At 34.2% G+C, this 19,100-nt stretch overlaps 1 protein-coding gene and 1 pseudogene across 2 annotated transcripts in view; both read right to left on the bottom strand.

Annotated features, from left to right (window-relative positions):
- Window positions 1-19,100, bottom strand: part of LOC105489954 (kelch like family member 1) — a 437,149-nt gene that overhangs the window by 291,167 nt on the left and 126,882 nt on the right. The gene's annotated exons all lie outside the window — the stretch shown is intronic.
- On the bottom strand, window positions 10,022-10,124 carry LOC112428055 (small nucleolar RNA U3; annotated as a pseudogene).

The following is a 19,100-nucleotide window of genomic DNA, read 5'->3' as shown; positions in this document are numbered from 1 at the left end:
TAGCTGAATGGATACACTTATAAAACTAGAAACCGAAAAAAAACAGGACCAACTCTAATAGTTATATCAGATAAAATAGACTTTAAGACAAAAGGGAAGACAATACAAAGATGGTCATTATATGATGATACAGGGGTCAATTTAGCAAGATGATATAAAAATTTTCACAGTGGAAATCCTCACCAGAGCATTTAGGCATGAAAAGAAAGGATATTCAAACTGAAAAGGGAAAAATTAAATTGTCTGTGTTTACAGATGATGATTTTATATGTAGAAAACCTTATAGAGTCCACCTAAAATCTGTTGGAAATAATAAATAAATTCAGTAAAGTTTCAAGATATAAAATCAAAATGTAAAAATCATTACTCAACAGCAAACTATCTGAAAAAGAAATCAATAAAGTAATCACATTTATAACATCTATTTTAAAGACCCTAAATATGAAGATAGTACAGAGGGTGCAAGATTCCTACAATGAAAACTACAAAATACTGATGAAAGCAATTGAAGAGGAGATTAACAAATGAAAAGTTATCCTATGTTCATTAGTTAGAATAATAATTATTTTAATGCTCATACCACCTCCAGTGATCTGCAGATTCAATAAAATCACTATCAAATTACTAATGACATTTTTCAAATAATGCTGAAAGCAATCTTGAAATTTGTATGAAATTTATGTGGAAATGATCCCAAATATCCAAAGCCATTTTGAGTAAAAAAATAAATAAATAAACTAGCTGGAGGCGTTACACTACCTGACTTTAAAATATACTGTGCTCGGTGTGGTGGTTCCCACCTGTAGTCCTAGCACTTTGGGTGGTCAAAGCAGGAAGATTTCTTGAAGCCAGGAGTTTGAGACCAGCCTGACAACAATGTGAGACGCCTTCTTTACAAAAAAAAAAAAAAAAAAAAAGGAAGAAGAAGAAAAGAAAACAAAAGCTGTGTATGATGGTAAACTCCTGTAAACTCCTGGAATCCTATCTTCATCAGCAGCTATGGCAGGAGGGTCACTTGAGACAAGGAGTTAGAGTCGGCAATGACCTGTACTCACATCACTGCACTCTAGCCTTGGTGACACAGCAAGCCCGTATTTCAAAAATAAATAAATAAAATGAGCTATGCTACAAAGCAATATTAACCAACACAGCATGGTACAGGCATAAAAATAGATACATAGACCAATCGAACAGACTAGAAAACCAATAAATAAATCTATGCATTTATGGCCAACTGATTTTTGATAAAGGCACATAGATCCCACAATACATGATGCTTGGAAAACCGGGTATTCACATGCAGAAGAGTGAAACAACATCCCTATCTCTCACTACTTAAAATCAACTAAAAATAGACAAAGTCTTAAATGTAAGACCTAAAACTATAACATTACTGGAGGAAAACATAGCGAAATCGTTCATGACATTGATCTGGGCAAGGACTTTTTTGGATGAGATCTCAAAAGCACAGGAAATATATGTAAAAATAGACAAGCAGGAATGGTATAGGAGTTAGAAAGAAATTATTTAGGCAGATAGTGAGGGTAAGGATGTTGTTGGTAAGGTTTCCCTTTTGATAAAAAGCAGCCCCCAAATCATTTCTTTTCCGAAAAAAAGCAGCCTGTAAAATCGAGCTGCAGACACAGATAAGCAAGCTGGAAGCTTGCCCAGGTGAATGTTGGCAACCATGACAACAGGAAAAGGCTACCTAGAGGCCAGGCATGTTCAGCATGGCAACTCCATCTTCCGTTTTCATTGCCAACCACGTGTACAGTAAGGAGCAGACAACATGATGCCTACCAGATAGAAAACCTATTTGCATAATAAAAGATTAGGGTGGGGCAGCCAGCCTCTTTGAGCTAGGTGAATGTCACACCTGGCCCAACCAATCTTTGGGCCCTATGTAAATCAGATACCGCCTCCTATAGCTAGTCTACAAAACCTGTGCATTTCACCACAAACTGGAAGACCCACTTGGGCACTCCTCTATCTCTTCAGGAGAGACAGTTATTCTCTTTTCTCTTTCATTTTCCTATTAAACCTCCACTCTAAACTTGACTCCATGTGTGTCTATGTACTTGATTTCCTTGGCATGAGGCAAGGGACCTCGAATATTACCCCAAACAATGCCACTTCATGTTTATATCAACCTAAAAACTTCTGTGCAGGCCAGGCGTGGTGACTCACACTTGTAATCCCAGCACTTTGGGAGGCCAAGGTGGGCAGATCACATAAGGTCAGGAGTTCAAGACCAGCCTGGCCAACATGGCGAAACCTGGTCTGTACCAAAAAAAAAATACAAAAAGTAGCCGGGCATGGTGGCGGGTGCCTGTAATACCAGCTACTCAGGAGGCTGAGTCAGGGAGAATTACTTGAACCTAGGAGGCAGAGTTTGAAGTGAGCCGAGATTGCACCATTGCACTCCAGACTGAGTGACAGAGCAAGACTCTATCTCAAAACAAACAAACAAACAAGCAAACAACAACAACAACAAAACCTCTGTACAAGAAAAGAACAATCAAAAAGTGAAGAGACAGCTTACCGTGTGGGAGAAAATATTTGCAAACTATGCACCTGACAAGGGGATAACATTCAGAATACATAAGAAACTCAAGCAAGTCAATAGCAAAAAAAAAAAAAAAAAAGAAAAAAAAGAAAGAAAGAAAAAACCAATCTGAATTTGAAATAGGCAAAAGAACTGAATAGATATTTCTCAATAGAAGACATGCAAATGGCCAATAGATATATGAAGAACAATGAAAAATGCTCAACTTCATTAATCATCAGATAAATGCAAATCAAAATCACAATAAAATATCACCTTATAACTGTTAGAATGGTTGTTATCAAAAAGGAACTATAACAAATACTGGTGAGAATATGAAGAAAGGGAAACTCTTATATTACATTGGTGGGAATGTAAATTAGTACAGCCATTATAGATCAGTATGGAGACTCTTAAGAAAAAACAGACTATCATATGATCCAGCAATTCCACTACAGGGTATATGCCCAAAGGAAATGAGATGAGTACGTTGAAAATATATCTGCAACCCCATTTTATTACAGCACTATTAACAATAGGCAAAATTGCTAATCAGCCTAAGTGTTCATCAAAGTCTGAATGGATAAACAAAAATGTGATTACATATATATATGTATATTATATATATATCTTATGTGTGTGTATATATGTATACATAGTATTCCATTGTGTGTGTGTGTATATATAAGTGTGTGTGTGTATATATATACACACACATATATTTTTTTTTATTTAAAGTAATATCCTCCAGGGTCATTCATGTAGCAAATTACAGAATTTCATTGTTTTTTATTGATGAATAATATTTCATTGTGTGGAATACTATTAAAGTAATATGCTCCAGGATATTACTTTATTACTAGTAATACTAATTACTATTAATAGTGATTAATAGTTATAGTGATTACTACTAATAGTGATTAATAGTAATAGTGATTACTAGTAATAGTAATAGGATCTCCTGGAGGATATTACTTTAAGTAAAATAAACCAAGTACTGAAGGATCAATGTTACTATGTTCTCACTCATGTGTAGAATCTAAAGAAGTTGGTGTCATATAAGAGTAGAATAGTGGTTACCAGAGGATGAGGAGAATGTCGGGAGAGGAGAATGGGAAGAGATTGATCAATTGATACAAAGTTAGTCAGAGGAATAAGTTCTGTTGTTCTGTTGCACAGTAGGGTGACCAAGTTAATAGTAATTTATTGCATATTTCAAAATAGCAAGAAGAGAGGTTTTTGAATGTTCTCATCACAAAGAAATGACAAGTGTTTGAAGTGATGGATATGTTAATTGTCCTTATTTTATTATTGCATGTTGTATACATATATGGAAATATCACACCGTACTCCAGAAATATGTACAATTACGATGTATCAATTAAAAACAAAAAAAAAATTTGAATGTCAAGTGAATCTCACTCTATAGTTGATATTAAACTATTCTTACTTCAACATGTAATTACCATAAATTTAGACAACTATGCTAATTATATTCTGCTACTTGTTTTGTTCTTATGGAATGTTGCCAAAAAATGTTCAATTATGAAAATAAGATACGTTGATGTTTGGTAAGATATTTTGAATGTTATCCAAATATGTATATTCAGAAAAATATTTTTCCTACCAAAGTTTTGCTTACATAATTCTATACTCTTAGAGATGACTTAGTGTTGGGGGGACAGGAAATCAAAGGAAAAGAAATTGAAGTGATGTTAAGATACTTGATGTGTTTAATAACCTAAACTTCTGACATACTTATTATTTGTAAACATTAATATTCAAAATTGATGAGATTCTAACTTAATGATTATTATAGTAGTGATATTTTCATAATAGGCAAGAAGTTTTTGTATTAGATATCCAACAGTAAATAATATTTTATGATAAATTAACTGTACTTTTTTTAGATCATGAATAACAAGATAAAATATATGTTTATACAAATATAGCTGTACACCAAACTATCTGAAATTATTATAAAATATTTCTTATATATCATCTAAAATACCAATTTCCTTTAAAATACCTTAGTGTTTGCCGGAAATGAAACATATTTGCTCTATTTGAGTTCGCCATTCGCAACGTATCTCTGACTACAATAAAAATACTAATTAAACCCATGGTACTACTTCTGTTCTCAAATAAACCAGAATACAGTAAAAAAAGTAGTTATTTTCTTTCTAAGGCAGAAACTCTTTGAGCTATGAGTATTGCTCTATACATTCTCTGATGCAATAACAAAAGAAAACTATTTTCTTCTAGCAATCACTTTGGAGAGATAAACTCAGTAGAACCTCAAAACAGATACTGAAAATTACAAATGAACTTAATATCCTTTATATTTTCAGCTATTCAATAAAAATCAGCTTTTTTCTGCTTTCCCGGTGAAGTATCACAAAAAAGAAACATTTAAGTAACTTTAATCTAGGTCAAAGGAAAGAAAAAAGGAAGTGAAAAGGAAGGGAGGGTGGATTAAAGGGAAAGAGGGAAGGAGGGACAGTGGAAGTAAAGAAGGTCGGAAGGAATGAAAGAAGGACTACTAAATAACACTTTTCCATTGTTGTACCTAATGATAACAACTGTCGTGATTTTTTACACTAAAGATTTGTTTTGATTCTCTTTGAAATGTATATGAATGACTCTTAGAGTAAAATATACAGATAAAAATAGAAACATAAATAGGTATAACAATATGGGTAATATACATATAGATATTTACACATGTATAGGTATCCTTAATACAAAAGTTTCAGAATAATGGAACTAAAATAAAATTTACTATGAAAAGATACATTAAGTAGAATAAACTGCTACTTACAAACAAGTGCAAAGACTGTGTTTTATTTCAATTTTCTTTTTTTTAAATTTATTTTTTATTTTAGTTTCAGTGGTACATGGTCAGGTTATAGAGGTGAACTTGTGACTCGAGGGTTTTGTGTACAGGTTATTTTGTCACCCAGGTACAAGCATAATACTAAATAGCATTTTTTTGTGTGTGGGGAGTGGAACCTTTCCTTCCTCCCACCCTACACCCTCAAGTTGGCCCCAGTGTCTGTTGTTCTGTTTCTGTCCATGTGTTCGCATTACTTAGCTCCTACTTATAAGTGAGACTGTGTGGTGGTGGTGTTTGGTTTTCTCTTTCTGTGTTAGTTTGCTAAGAATAATGGCCTACAGTTCCATCCATGTTCCTTCAAGGACATAATCTCTTTCTTTTTTAGGGTTGCATAGTATTTCATGGCGTGTCTGTACCACATTGTCTTTAACCAGCCTATGGTCATTAGGCATTTAGGTTGCCTCCATGTCTTTGCTATTGTGAATAGTGCTGAAATAAGCATATGCATACACGTGTTTTTATGGTAGAATAATTCATATTCCTTTGGGTATGTACTCAGTAGTGGAATTGCTGGGTTGAATGGGAGTTCAATTTTTAGTTATTTGAGGCATCACCACACTGTCTTCTACAATGGATGAAGTAATTTACACTCCTCACCAGTAGAGTATAAGCATTCCCTTTCCTCTGCAACCTGGCTAGCATGTGTTATTTTTTGACTTTTTAGTAATAGCCATTTTGATTGGTGTGAGATAATATCTCATTGTGATTTTTATTAGTATTTCTCTAATGATTAGTGATGTTGAACATTTTTTCATAAGGGTATTGGCTGCAAGTATGTCTTCCTTTGAAAAGTGTCTTCATGTCTTTGTCCACTTTTTAATGGTGTTGTTTGCTTTTTGCATGTGTGTTTATGTTCCTTATAGATTGTGGATATTAGAGCTTTTGTCCTTTTGTCAGATGTATAATTTGCAAATATTTTCTCCAATTCTGTAGGTTGTTTGTTTTGTTGATAGCTTCTTTTGCTGTGCAGAGGCTGTTTAATTAGATCTCATTTGTCAGTTTTTGCTTTTGTTGAAATTGCTTTTAGCATTTTAATCATGAGAGTTTCTGTGTCCAAAATAGTATTTTCTAGGTTATCTTTCAGAATTTTTATAGCTTTATGCTTTACATTTAAGTCTTTAATCCATCTTGAGATGGTTTTTGTATATAGTGTAAGGAAGGGGCCCGGTGTCAGTTTTCTGCATGTAGCTATCCAGTTATCCCAGCACCGTTCATTGAATAGGGAGTCCTTTTCACTTTGCTTGTTTTTGTCATCTTTGTGAAAAATCATGGTTGTAGGTATGTGGCTTTATTTCATGGCTCTATTCTGTTCCATTGGTCTATATGTCTCTTTTTGTACTAGTACCATGTTGTTTTGCTTACTATAGCATTGTAGTACAGCTTGAAGTCAGGCAGCATGATTCCTCTAGTTTGTGCTTTTTGCTTAGGATAGTTTTCGGTATTCGGGCTCCTTGGTTCCACATGAACTTGACAATTAGTTTTTTTAGTTCTGTGAAGAATATCATTGGTAGTTTGATGGGAATAGCATCGAATCTATAAATTGGTTTGGACAGTATGGCTTTTTTAATAATATTGATTCTTCTTATTCAAGGATATGAAATATTCTTCTATTTGTTTATGTAATTTATGATTTCTTTGAGGAGTGTTTTGTAATTCTCATTGTAGAGATCTTTCACCACCCCGGTTAGCTGTATTTCTAGGTATTTTCTTGGCAACTGTGAATGAGATAGCCTTCCTGATTTGACTCTTGGCATGGGTGCTGTTAGTGTATAGGAATGCTACTGATTTTTGTGTATTGATTTTGTATTCTGAAGCTTTGCTGAAGTTGCTTATAAGCTCAAGGAACTTTGAGACAGAGTCTATGGGTTTTTCTAGATATCGAAACATGTAATTTGCAAATGGATAGTTTGACTTCCTCACTTCCTATTTGGATGCCTTTTACTTCTTTCTCTTGACTGACTACTCAGTCAGCAGAAACCCTACAAGCTAGAGGAGGAGATTTGAGGCCTATATTCAACATTCTTAAAGAAAATAAATTCCAACTAACAATTTCATATCTGGCTAAACTAAGCTTCATAAGCAAAGGATAAATAAGATCCTTTATAGACAAGCAAATGCTGAGGGAATTTGCTACCAACAGAATTGCCTTACAAGAGCTCCTGAAAGCAGCACTAAATATGGAAAGACCATTACCAGTCACTATGAAACACACTTAAGTACACAGACAGTGACCTTATAAAGCAACTACACAGGGAAGTCTGCATAATAACCAGCTAACAACACAATGCCTGGATAAAATCCACACATATCAATACTACCCTTGAATGTAAATGGGATAAATGTTCCAATTAAAAGGCAAAGAGTGGCAAGCTGGATATAAAAGCAAGAGCCAAGGGTATGCTCTCTTGAAGAGACCCATCTCATCTGCAATGACATGCATAGTCTCAAAATAAAGGGATGAAGAATAATCTACTAAGCAAATGGAAAACAGAAAAAAAAAAAAGGAGTCCTAATCCTAATTTCAAACACAAAAGTCTTTAAACCAACAAAGCTCAAACAAGGCACAGAAGGGCATTACATAATGGTAAAGAGTTCAGTTGAACAAGAGGACCTAACAGGAGCAGTGATTCACAAAACAAGTTCATAGAGTCTTAGATTCACACATACTAATGATGGGAGACTTCAACACCCCACTGACAGTGTTAGACAGATCACTGAGGCAGAAAATGAACAAAGAGATTCAGGACCTGAACTCAACAATTGACAAAATGTACCTAATAAACATCTCCAGAACTCTCCACTCAAAGATGACAGAATATATGCTTTTTGTTGCCACATGGTACATGCTCTAAAGTCAACCATGCAATTGGACGTAAAACAACCCTCAACAAACTCAAAAAAACTGAAATCATACCAACCACTCTCTCAGACCATAGGACATTAAAATAGAAATGAAAGTCAAGAAAATTGCTCAAAGTCATACAATTACATGGATATTAAACAACATGCTTCTGAAAGATTCTTGAGTAAATTAGGAAATTAAAACAGAAATGAAGAAGTTATTTGAAAGTAATGAGAATAAAGATACAATATACTAGAATCTCTGGGACACAGCTAAGGCATTGTTAATAGGAAAATTTATAACACTAAGCACCCATATGTAAAAGTTAGAAAGATCTCAAATTAACAACGTAACATCACAACTTGGAGAACTACAAAAACAAGAGCAACCCAACCCAAAGGCTAGCAGAAGACAAGAAACAACCCAAATCAGAGCTGAATTGAAGAATATAGACACACACACACACACACACACACACATACACACACACACACGAAATAAAAAGCATACAAAAGAACAGATCTAGGAGTTGGTTGGTTCTTTGAAAACAACAACAACAACAACAAATTGCTAGCTAGACTAATAAAGAACAAAAGAGAGAAGATCTAAATAAACACAATCAGAAATGACACAAGAGACATTAGTACTGACCCCAATAAATATAAATAACCATTAAAGACTACTATGAACATCTATATGCACACAAACTAGAAAAGGTAGAAAAAATGGATAAACTCCTGGACATATGCATTGACTGAATCCCTGAACAGACCAATAATGAGCTCTGAAATTGAGTCAGTAATAAATAGCCTACCAACCAAAAAAAAAAAAAAAAAAAAAAAAAATCCTGGGACCAGATGGATTCATAGCCAAATTCTACCAGATGTGCAAAGAGGAACATTCCTACTAAAGCTATTCCAAAAAATTTGAGGTGGAGAGAGTCCTCCTCAACTCATTCTATGAAGTCACTCAGGTGAGAGCCAGAGGTAAACATGATAGGAGAATTTATCATTATAAAGAATAAGGTCTTATATACAGATTATTTTAAACTATTTTACCCACTTCTGCACAAAATGTACTTTCCATTTTGTTAATATTAAAGCTATAGTTCTTGAAGTTGTCCTTGAGCATCAACATTACCTGTGAACTTGCTAGGAATGCAAAGTACTAGGCACCACCTCAGACCTACTGAATCAAGCCCTCTAGAAGTTTCTGTTGGATGCTCAAGTTTGAGAATCACTGACATAGAATATTAATATATGTCCTGGCCAGAAACTTTGAAATCTACTGAAACACTTCATTTTACTAAATTATTTTAAATTTATGTTATTTTATAATTTAAATATCTGTGTCATTTTTTTTCTAATAATCCATTCGGTTTAATTCACCACAAATGTATTGAGTGCCTACTCTCAGGGCTGACATTCTAGGAATGAAAGATCAAAAGAGAAACATAAGAACTAACTGGTAAGTGCTGACATAATATAATAATTTGGGCTCTGAATCAAGAAAGGAAGCTGAACCACCTGAATTTGTACACAGATTGTGTAAATAGAAAGAGACCTGTGTGGAGAAATATGTGCCTCAGCTAGATTTAGAGTATAAGTGGATGGTTGATGTTACCACAATCTACTTTGTAGATGAGGAGACCAAAACTCAAAAGACCAAAAAAAAAAATCATATGAGACCATAAAACTAGAAAATAATTAGTCTGGAATTCAAGTCAATACTTCTGGATACAGATTGATCCTTTATCTTTCCTTATTTTACTTGATCATTCCAAAAGGTAAAGAAACCAGCTAATAACAAACTATAGAAATGATCCCTGAAAGTATAGTCTTAAAAAAGGATGAGTTTATATCCTTTGTAGGGACATGGATGCAGCTGGAAACCATAATTCTCAGTAAACTATAGCAAGAACAGAAAACCAAACACTGCATGTTCTCACTCATAGTTGGGAATTGAACAGTGAGAACGCTCGGACACAGGAAGGGGAACATCACACACCGGGCCCTGTCGTGGGGTAGGGGAAGTGGGAAGGGATAGAATTAGGAGATATACCTAATGCAAATGACGAGCTAATGGGTGCAGCACACCAACATGGCGCATATATACATATGTAACAAACCTGCACGTTGTGCACATGTACCCTAGAACTTAAAGTATAATAATAAGAATAATAATAAAAATAATAAAATAAACCAGCTAAAGGAATATTATTAGTGAAAGGCTGAACCAAGAACTACATTTAGACTACCTTATTCTTATACTAAAGTTCTTCCTTTGATCCAATATGTCATTGAAAGACAACTCACAAAATACGATATAAAATGAATTACTTAAATTAGTGAAGACAGGCATATAGTCAATATGAGATAATATGTTTTTATTTTTTTACTCTCTATATACATTTGCTGCAGAGGCGAAAAAAAAACACATATCTTTCTTAGAGTGTCAGTAACTCAGCTGAAATTTTAAAATAATATTGATGAGCAAATTATCTCAGAAAAAAATTAAACTGTCATTAGCAGACCTATTTTTAGTGGCAACTACCACTATTTATTTGCCTATATATACATATATACTTTTTCAATCTTATATTGAATGAATGTCATGTTGGATCCCTATTGACTTCAATAGGAATAACACTATGTTCTAGAGGCTGAAGAAGAGACCGAGAATCAATGAATGATATAGGGTTTATCGAGGGGAACTTACAAGCAAGAATAGTCCAGTGGCAGGGAGATATATAGCAGAACCACCAATGCTTGTAAACAGCATGCAGTTTACATAGCATTTTCGCTTAGCACTCTTCACCTAATAATCTCCACCTGGCAACTTTCATTTAACTCCAAAGGTAGGGCCTTCATCCCCTGTACAGCCTGCATTCCATGGGATTGGATGGGGTTCCTCATAGATAAGGAATGAATCTCCAGGTTGGTCACTCCTGGATTGTTTAGCTCAGGACTCTAGACACATGTCTGAACAATGAAGAATGAAAAAGAGGTCGGTGTATTATTTTTCCTATTCCCTTACTCATATGGCACTTTCCCTTCATATATTCCTCCAAGAGCTAGTCCGTGCAGCACAGTCACTCATGTTGCCATGCTGACTGTGAATTCCAGGTATATTATTTCTTCCCCTTCTCCCTTCAGGCCTAGAAGTAGTAATGGACTCCACCTTTCTCAACTGGATGCCTTATTATTTAATTTGTTCCCCAAATACTGCAATACCTAGGTAAATAATTTCTTCATTCATTATGTTCAATGGAAACAACCATGATGAATTTCCTCAATGTAAATGCATTTTACATTGAGGAAATGTAAATAAATTTTCCGATTTGAGTGTTTGGTACTAGGGATGACCCCAAGATACTGACATCAGAATGGGAATTTGAAAGCCTAACATGTTTGAGAAATATAGAGATCACATTTATTCAAAATATCCAAAGTAGAGACATGGAATATAGAGCTGATCAAAGACAAAGATGTGGGTCATTAACTAGATGTTTTAAAAAATGCTTTAGCAATAATGGAAGTTATAAAGCGTGTAGGCTGGGCTTGAGAATGTACAAAGGATCAATGAAAAGCTTCAGGCCTATGACTCCAAACTCAAGGCACAGATAAAGAACTGGGAAGCTTTTATGACCTAAAATATATTTTATCTCTAGTAGCATCAGGACAAACACATGGAAGAATCCCATCCTAAATCTAATTGTGATATACAACATAATGCCTGTTTACTACACAAGATCATAAAAGTATGCTATGAATGAGGCCTGGTTGGGTAGGAGTGGACCTCTGAGACTTGGAGACAATTAGAGGGCATGATCAAAGCCAAGAAACTTGAACTTTTCCTTAAGTCTTCTTTGATTGCAGAAGCATCAACTCCCCCAATGAGGAAACTTGCCTACTCTTGAAGCAAATCTCTTCAAAATCCTCACCAGGATTTTACCAGGAGCAGATGCTTTGCAATATGATGCCTATTTTTCCTTAGGACCTGTCCTCCCATGCTTTATTCTCTCCAGGCTTCCTCCTTCTATTTAGGCCCAAAGGGAAAATCACAAGTTCTGTACTTACAAGATATATCACACATCAAATAAATTATAATATTGTGCTAATACATATGGAAAAGTACCTTGGGAATACCTATAGGAAAAGATTCAAAGGGTGTCAGATTAAGGTTGAACTGGGTGAAATGAATTGGTATGATTCTATTTACAAAGAATCCAAAGGTGAGGATCTAATTCTTTTAGGGGTTAATGTAAGCCTCTATTAATAGGAGTTCTAGAATCTGTAATGCTAATATTTCTCAGGAATAATGTAGAGGATTTTTTTTTAAAAATAGTAATATATATGGCAATTATGCAGTGAATCTATCAAGGCCAAACCATTATGACATTTTAAGACATTCACTGACAAGAAAACCTATAGTGAACTTTTAAAGCTCTCTGCTAAGCAAACTATAGACTCTGATGACAGTACTGAATTGAGCTCTTTGGTATCTGTTATCAACATTGTACAAAGACAATGCAGACACTAGTGTCACTATAGATCCCTGCTAGTAGCCCAGTTAAGCTGGTCACCTTTTAAGGATAAAGGCAGTTTTATTGTAATACAGCTGCATTCATTTGATTATGCATTATCTATTTTTGGTTTCTTTTCACAACAACAAAGTCAAGTGATTATGACAGAGACCATATACCCCACACTCCCAAAGACTACTCTATTATTTACAATCTGGTATTTTACCCCCCAAAATTTGGTGGCTCCAGTTATGATTCTAAGGGTAGAGTGTTGATTTACGAGTGTACATACAACTCTGGAGGTAAAAAAAATTGATCATGAGGTATGAATGTGTGAAGGTATCATGTATGAAACAGTTGAGCAGTCCACTGAGTTATTACTTTGTCTATTTAATTAGAAAATATACAGATCTTTTGTGTAGAAATCTGTATTGAGTCATCATATATTATTATGCTCTCTCTGCAAGTTATTTTATTTAAATTAGTTCAGAAATTCAGAGGCTTCACTGATTGTAAGGCTGGACTCTTTAAGAAAGAATGCTGTAAAATTGCTGCAGGTCCATAATGGAAATATTTATCCATGCTTTTTGCAAGCATTAGATATTGGAAAATGAAAAATACCAAAAACATTCCAGTAGTTATTAAATATGATCCCTGAATTGAAGTAAGTACCTCACAATCCTATAATGCCACAATATCCACCAGACAGAGACTAAACCTTTGAAAGCCAGGTAATAAATTGTATATTTGCTCACATCCATACCCTAGTGTGTTTCATTAGATGGACGGGCTAAACTTATTATTTCTTCAGTCTCAGAATACATAGTTGGAAAAGATATATTCAGAAACTGTCACAGTTCTCATATTGAGGTCTTGACTCACACAGAGTCAGGTGTATTAAGAAAAAATGTGTCAGTTGAACTATCACCAGGCACCTAACACAGTGCTACACAAAAAGCTATACTGCATTCCTAAGGAACTTTCAGATATCACCATCACATTCAAAACTTGAAATAGGCCAGATGCAGTAGCTCATGCCTGTACTCCCAGCACTTTGGGAGGTCAATGCGTGTGGATCACGAGGTCAGCAGATTGAGACCATCCTGGCCAACATGGCAAAACCCCGTCTCTACTAAAAATACAAAAATTAGCCATGCGCGGTAGCACGTCCCTATAAACCCAGCTACTCAGGAGGCTGAGGCAGGAGAATCGCTTGAACCAGGTAGTCAGAGGCTGCAGAGGTTGCAGTGAGCCAAGATCGTACCACTGCACTTCAGCATGGTGATAGAGCGAGACTCCGTTTTTAAAAAAAATAAAAATAAAAAATAGAAAAAATTGAAACATTAAAGAGTAGAGATTCCATTATATTACAAATTAATTTATTTGGAAGATAAAAATGCCAGATGGATTTCAGACAATAACTAGATTATCACTAATATAATCAGGCAATGAAGATAATTGAAGCTGATACTCCAGATGTGATATTTTTACATCAGAAAATCCACATATCCCATGAAACTTAGTATGAAGCTGTCAACTTCCCATAACACTTTGTAAAAAAAGCAACATTATTAGGGAAATACAAACTTGTTTCTGTTCTGCTAAAGGGGAGAAAAGCTTCACTTCAATGTTTTGTTACAGAAGAATCACAACTCTCCTTTTCCATATACTTAGGAAGAACTTTAATTACCTTGATGATGCATATACCAACACACTTTTCCATATGTGATATTGTGATTATTAAATGTAGAGGGCAAAAAACAGCCAGTATGCTAGATGTCTTCATTGTCAGAGGGTAGGAGATAAATCTTACAAACTTTAAGTGGCCTATGACATTAGTGAAAATAAGTATATAAGTTTGACTGTGTTAAGAAATTGCCTTTATGAAAAGTCCTTATTTTATTCTTTTTTTTTGTTTTGGCTGGCACAAAGACTCATGTCTGTAATCCCAGCACTTTGGAAGGCAAAGGTAGGTGGATCACCTGAGGTCAGGTGTTCGAGACCAACCTGGTCAATATGATGAAACCCCGTCTCTACTAAAAGTACAAAAATTAGCTGGATGTGGTGGCGCATGTCTGTAGTCCCAGCTACTCTGGAGGCTGAGGCATGAGAATCACTTGAAACTGGTAGGCAGAGGTTACAGTGAGACAATATCAAGCCGCTGCACTCCAGCCTGGGCTACAGAGTGAGACTCTGTCTCAAAAATAAATGAATAAATAATACAATTAATTTTTATTTTATTCAAATTTTTTTCTTTTTTATTTTTAATTAATCAGTTAATATTTTGGTAAACATATTCAAGGTAAGATATATCTTTCATCAAATTTTTGAATGTACAGTGCAGTATTTGGTAACTATAGGTACGATGTTGCACAGCAGATGTCTAGAACATGTTCACCTTGCATAACTAAATACTTACGTCCATTAAACAGTTACTTCTCGTTTTTCTCTCCCTTCTGGCCACTGGAAGTCACCACTTTACTCTCTGTTTCTATTAATATAAATAATATTATTTATATTACATAAACACATAATATAAATAATATTTATATTATATAAACACATCACATATTATATAAACGTATTTATATTGTATTAATATAAATATATAAATGTATAACATAATATAAAATATAATAATATATAATTTCTTTTATACACATATCGCACATTCTTTTATATATATATATATATATATCACATATTCTTTATTTATTATTCTGTCAATAAACATTTAGGTTGTTTCCATATCTTGACTACTGAAGAAAATACTGCAATATACATAGGAGTGCATATGTCTCTTTAAGATCCTGATTTCCGTTCTTTTGGATATATACACAGAAGTGGAATCACTGAATTACATGATAGCTCTACTTTAATGTTGTGAAGAACTGCAATACTGTTTTCTATGGTGATTGCACAGTTTTACAGTAAGAAAAAGGCATACGTTTTGATAGGTCCTTTTATTGAAGACATTGCCTGTCAAATGTAAGTGTTCTCCATCTACCAATTTACCGATAAACTCATTGGTCTACTTGTTTTGCCTCAGGTCCAAAGCAAGAGAAGCCTCTGCTTTAGGTCTGAGGTTTTGGACACGGTGTTCTGCTACTTTGGCTTTAGGAGGCAGAAGATCAAATAGTAGTAGAAATATTAATGACTAAAAGGAATGATCCATTGATTCTCTAGCTAGCCCAATTGAAGATTTAGAGCCCAGAAAGCCAATGTATGGAAGCGCAATTATACTTTAACTTCCAATAAACATTCTCCGTCTGAGAGTCATCTCCTAAGAGAGAATGGGGACTAGGAATCAACTGTGAACCCATTAACTGACTATGCCTCTCAAAAATCATAAAATAAATTATGTACATCAGCATTCCATCGTTACATACAAATGGTATATCTGAAAAAGAGTGAACAGGTCTAGAAGTAAATCACATGGAAATGTTACTTAATCCCCTTGGTACTTATTTTTGCTGTTGCATCACTTCTACCTCAATCAATAAACCAGTACCTTAATTAGTTTGCTATTAATAGTAATGGATGACTATAGACTTATCCACTTTAAACAACTAATTTCTGTAGGCCAGTAGTTCAGAAATCGGTTCTCTGATGGCTTGGGTTCTCTGATCATAGTCTCAGAAGGCTGCAATAAAGTTGTTGGCCAGACTACATTCTAGTCTGAAGGCTCGTGAAACAATACGCACCCAAGCACATCCATTTTTTGGAAAAGTCATTTTAGTGTGTCTCTAGAATTGAGGACTCTGGCTTCTTCGTGGCTTTCATTTGGAGGATGCTTTGACTTCCCACATGATGTCTTCAGGTCTTGGATGACACTCTCACCCACACTTCTAGAGGTCCTAGAGGTCACTGGCACTTCTTTTCTACATAGACTTCCTCAACATGGCTGTTTTCTCCATCAAGTAAGCACAGAGGATCTCTAGAGTGAGTGAGTCTAATAATAAGATGTATTATGTACATGTATTATGTAATGTAACGTATGTATTATGTAGCATATGTATATGTATTATGTACATGTATTATATAATGTAACATAATCACAGAATTCTCATTGTAACATCTTTGTCATGTTATAGGGGTTAGAATCATGTCTCAGGTCCTGCCCATACTTAAGGAGAGGGCTTAGATGAGATCATGATTACAAAGCAAAGATCAACGGTGGTCACCTGAGTCTATGTCCTCATTAAAAGATCCCAATGACTTATTGAAAGGTAAAATCATAGATCTGCTTTATGCTTGGGCCTGGTATCAGCATTCCCTCTCATTGTTATAATACAAATAATTTTTGCTTAAAATTATAAAAACTTTGAGCTTGAAAGGTTTGACAGTCCTAATTTCAAGTATAAATTTTCCCTTCTGCATCTTGGGCTCCCCAGGCCACTGAATCAATAGGTGAGTAAGAGATAGGGATGGTTAAACCCAGTAACTAAGGAAAAATCAGGTTGTTTGTAAGATGTAGCTAAGGAAGATTCTGTCTGGAAACCAGGAGACTGACTGGGATGGCACCTAGCAATCCTATATCCAGTAAAGAAAGACTTGGCTCACCCTAGTAGATAAGTATCTCTGACAAAATATGGTATTGTCAGAGGACAAGATGTATATGGAATGTATGGTTGTCTAAAAAGTTTAGGATTATTAACCCAGGTCGCTGACCAGACATGAAATTTACCTTCTTTCACTTTCCTTGTATGGCTACTAATATAGTCGGGATGTTTGTCACCTCCAAATCTCATTTTAAACTTTGATCTCCTGTGTTGGAGGTGGGGCTGGTGAGAGGTATTTGGGTCATGGGGACACATTCCTCATGAACGGCTTGCTGCCATCCTTACAATAATGTGTGAGTTCTGGGTCTGCTAGTTCCCATGAGATCTGATTGTTTAAAAGAGCCTGGCACCTCTTTCTCTGTCTCCTGCTTCCTCTGTTGCCATGTGACAGGCTGGCTCCACTTGCCTTCCACCAAGAGATGAAATTACAAAAGGGGGAAAACATTCATGAGGCAAATTGTAACAAAATAAAGACATGATGGAACCACTAATTTTAGACACAAATAACTTATGGTAAGAACCATTAATAAATACAAAAAAGAGTATCTCATATTTATCAAAAAGTCTGTCAGGAAGAAATTGTGAAAATGAAAGTAGCTAAAATATTTTTAAATTTAAATCCTCCAAATTGCTAGAAGTATAAAAACATTAAGAAAAATCCACAAGTTTCTTCCCAAAGCTAATACAACAAGAAAAAAAGCATATATACATTAGTTATATAATATCAATAGTAAGCATGATTTACTAAATATAGAGAGACCTATTGCATATCATAGTTTGATTGATCTTTTCACACATATTTTAAATATTAATACAAGTATTAATTGTATTAATGCAAGTATTAATGCAATTACATAAAGAACAAGTGACATGAAATACATTCTCTGACCACAAAGCAAAATCACCGGAAATTAAGAATATATAGCTAACATATTTGTCTAATAAGAAGTTCTAAAAATATAATTTAAATAATTACTGAACCTAGAAGGAGTCACAGATGACAATAAAATTTACCAATAACAGCATTAGATTTAAAGTGACTATAAAATACAGCTAAAATGTTACATTAAATGAAGTATACAGCTTTATATATGTTTATTCAAAAAAGAAAAGTAAATATTAACAAATTTTAAGTTCCCAAATCAAATAAAAAAGAATTCAGAATAATAAGATTAAATAAAAAAAAATTAGTAAAGATAAACTGTAACTTACCGAAACAAAGGAAAATGAACAAAAATCAATGCCAGTATATTAATAAGATCAATGATGACAGGAAAGTAATTGGCAAATACAATTCAGAAAATACAGATAAGATAGAAATAAAAGATATTAGAGACAAAAAGTAAAGAAATGGTATATGTATTTAATGATTTATTGTATAAATAATTATAAGTAGTATTTATTGTTTAGTCATTTATTTTAGAGATACTATTGTTACAGGAATCAGATGAATTTCATTGTTTTCTGAAATGACAGATTTTCTAAGAAAATATGAAACAGGAAATATTTAGGAAATAGAAATAAACTGAGAATAATTGAAAACAAAAATTTATTCAAACATTTACCTTACAAAAAATAACAATTTGAAATTATTTAACTTAGGAATTCTGCAAACATTTAAAAACCATAGATGTCATATATTATATGAATTATCCTCATTAAATAAAATATATGAAAATATTTCCACCTCATTATGAGCCTAGTATAATTCAATTTCAACAACAAAAGAC

This window comes from Macaca nemestrina, chromosome 16, assembly GCF_043159975.1.
Source record: "Macaca nemestrina isolate mMacNem1 chromosome 16, mMacNem.hap1, whole genome shotgun sequence".
NCBI lineage: Eukaryota > Metazoa > Chordata > Mammalia > Primates > Cercopithecidae > Macaca > Macaca nemestrina.
The sequence above is the reverse complement of the archived record's forward strand: the minus strand, read 5'-3'. Positions and strand labels throughout refer to the sequence as shown.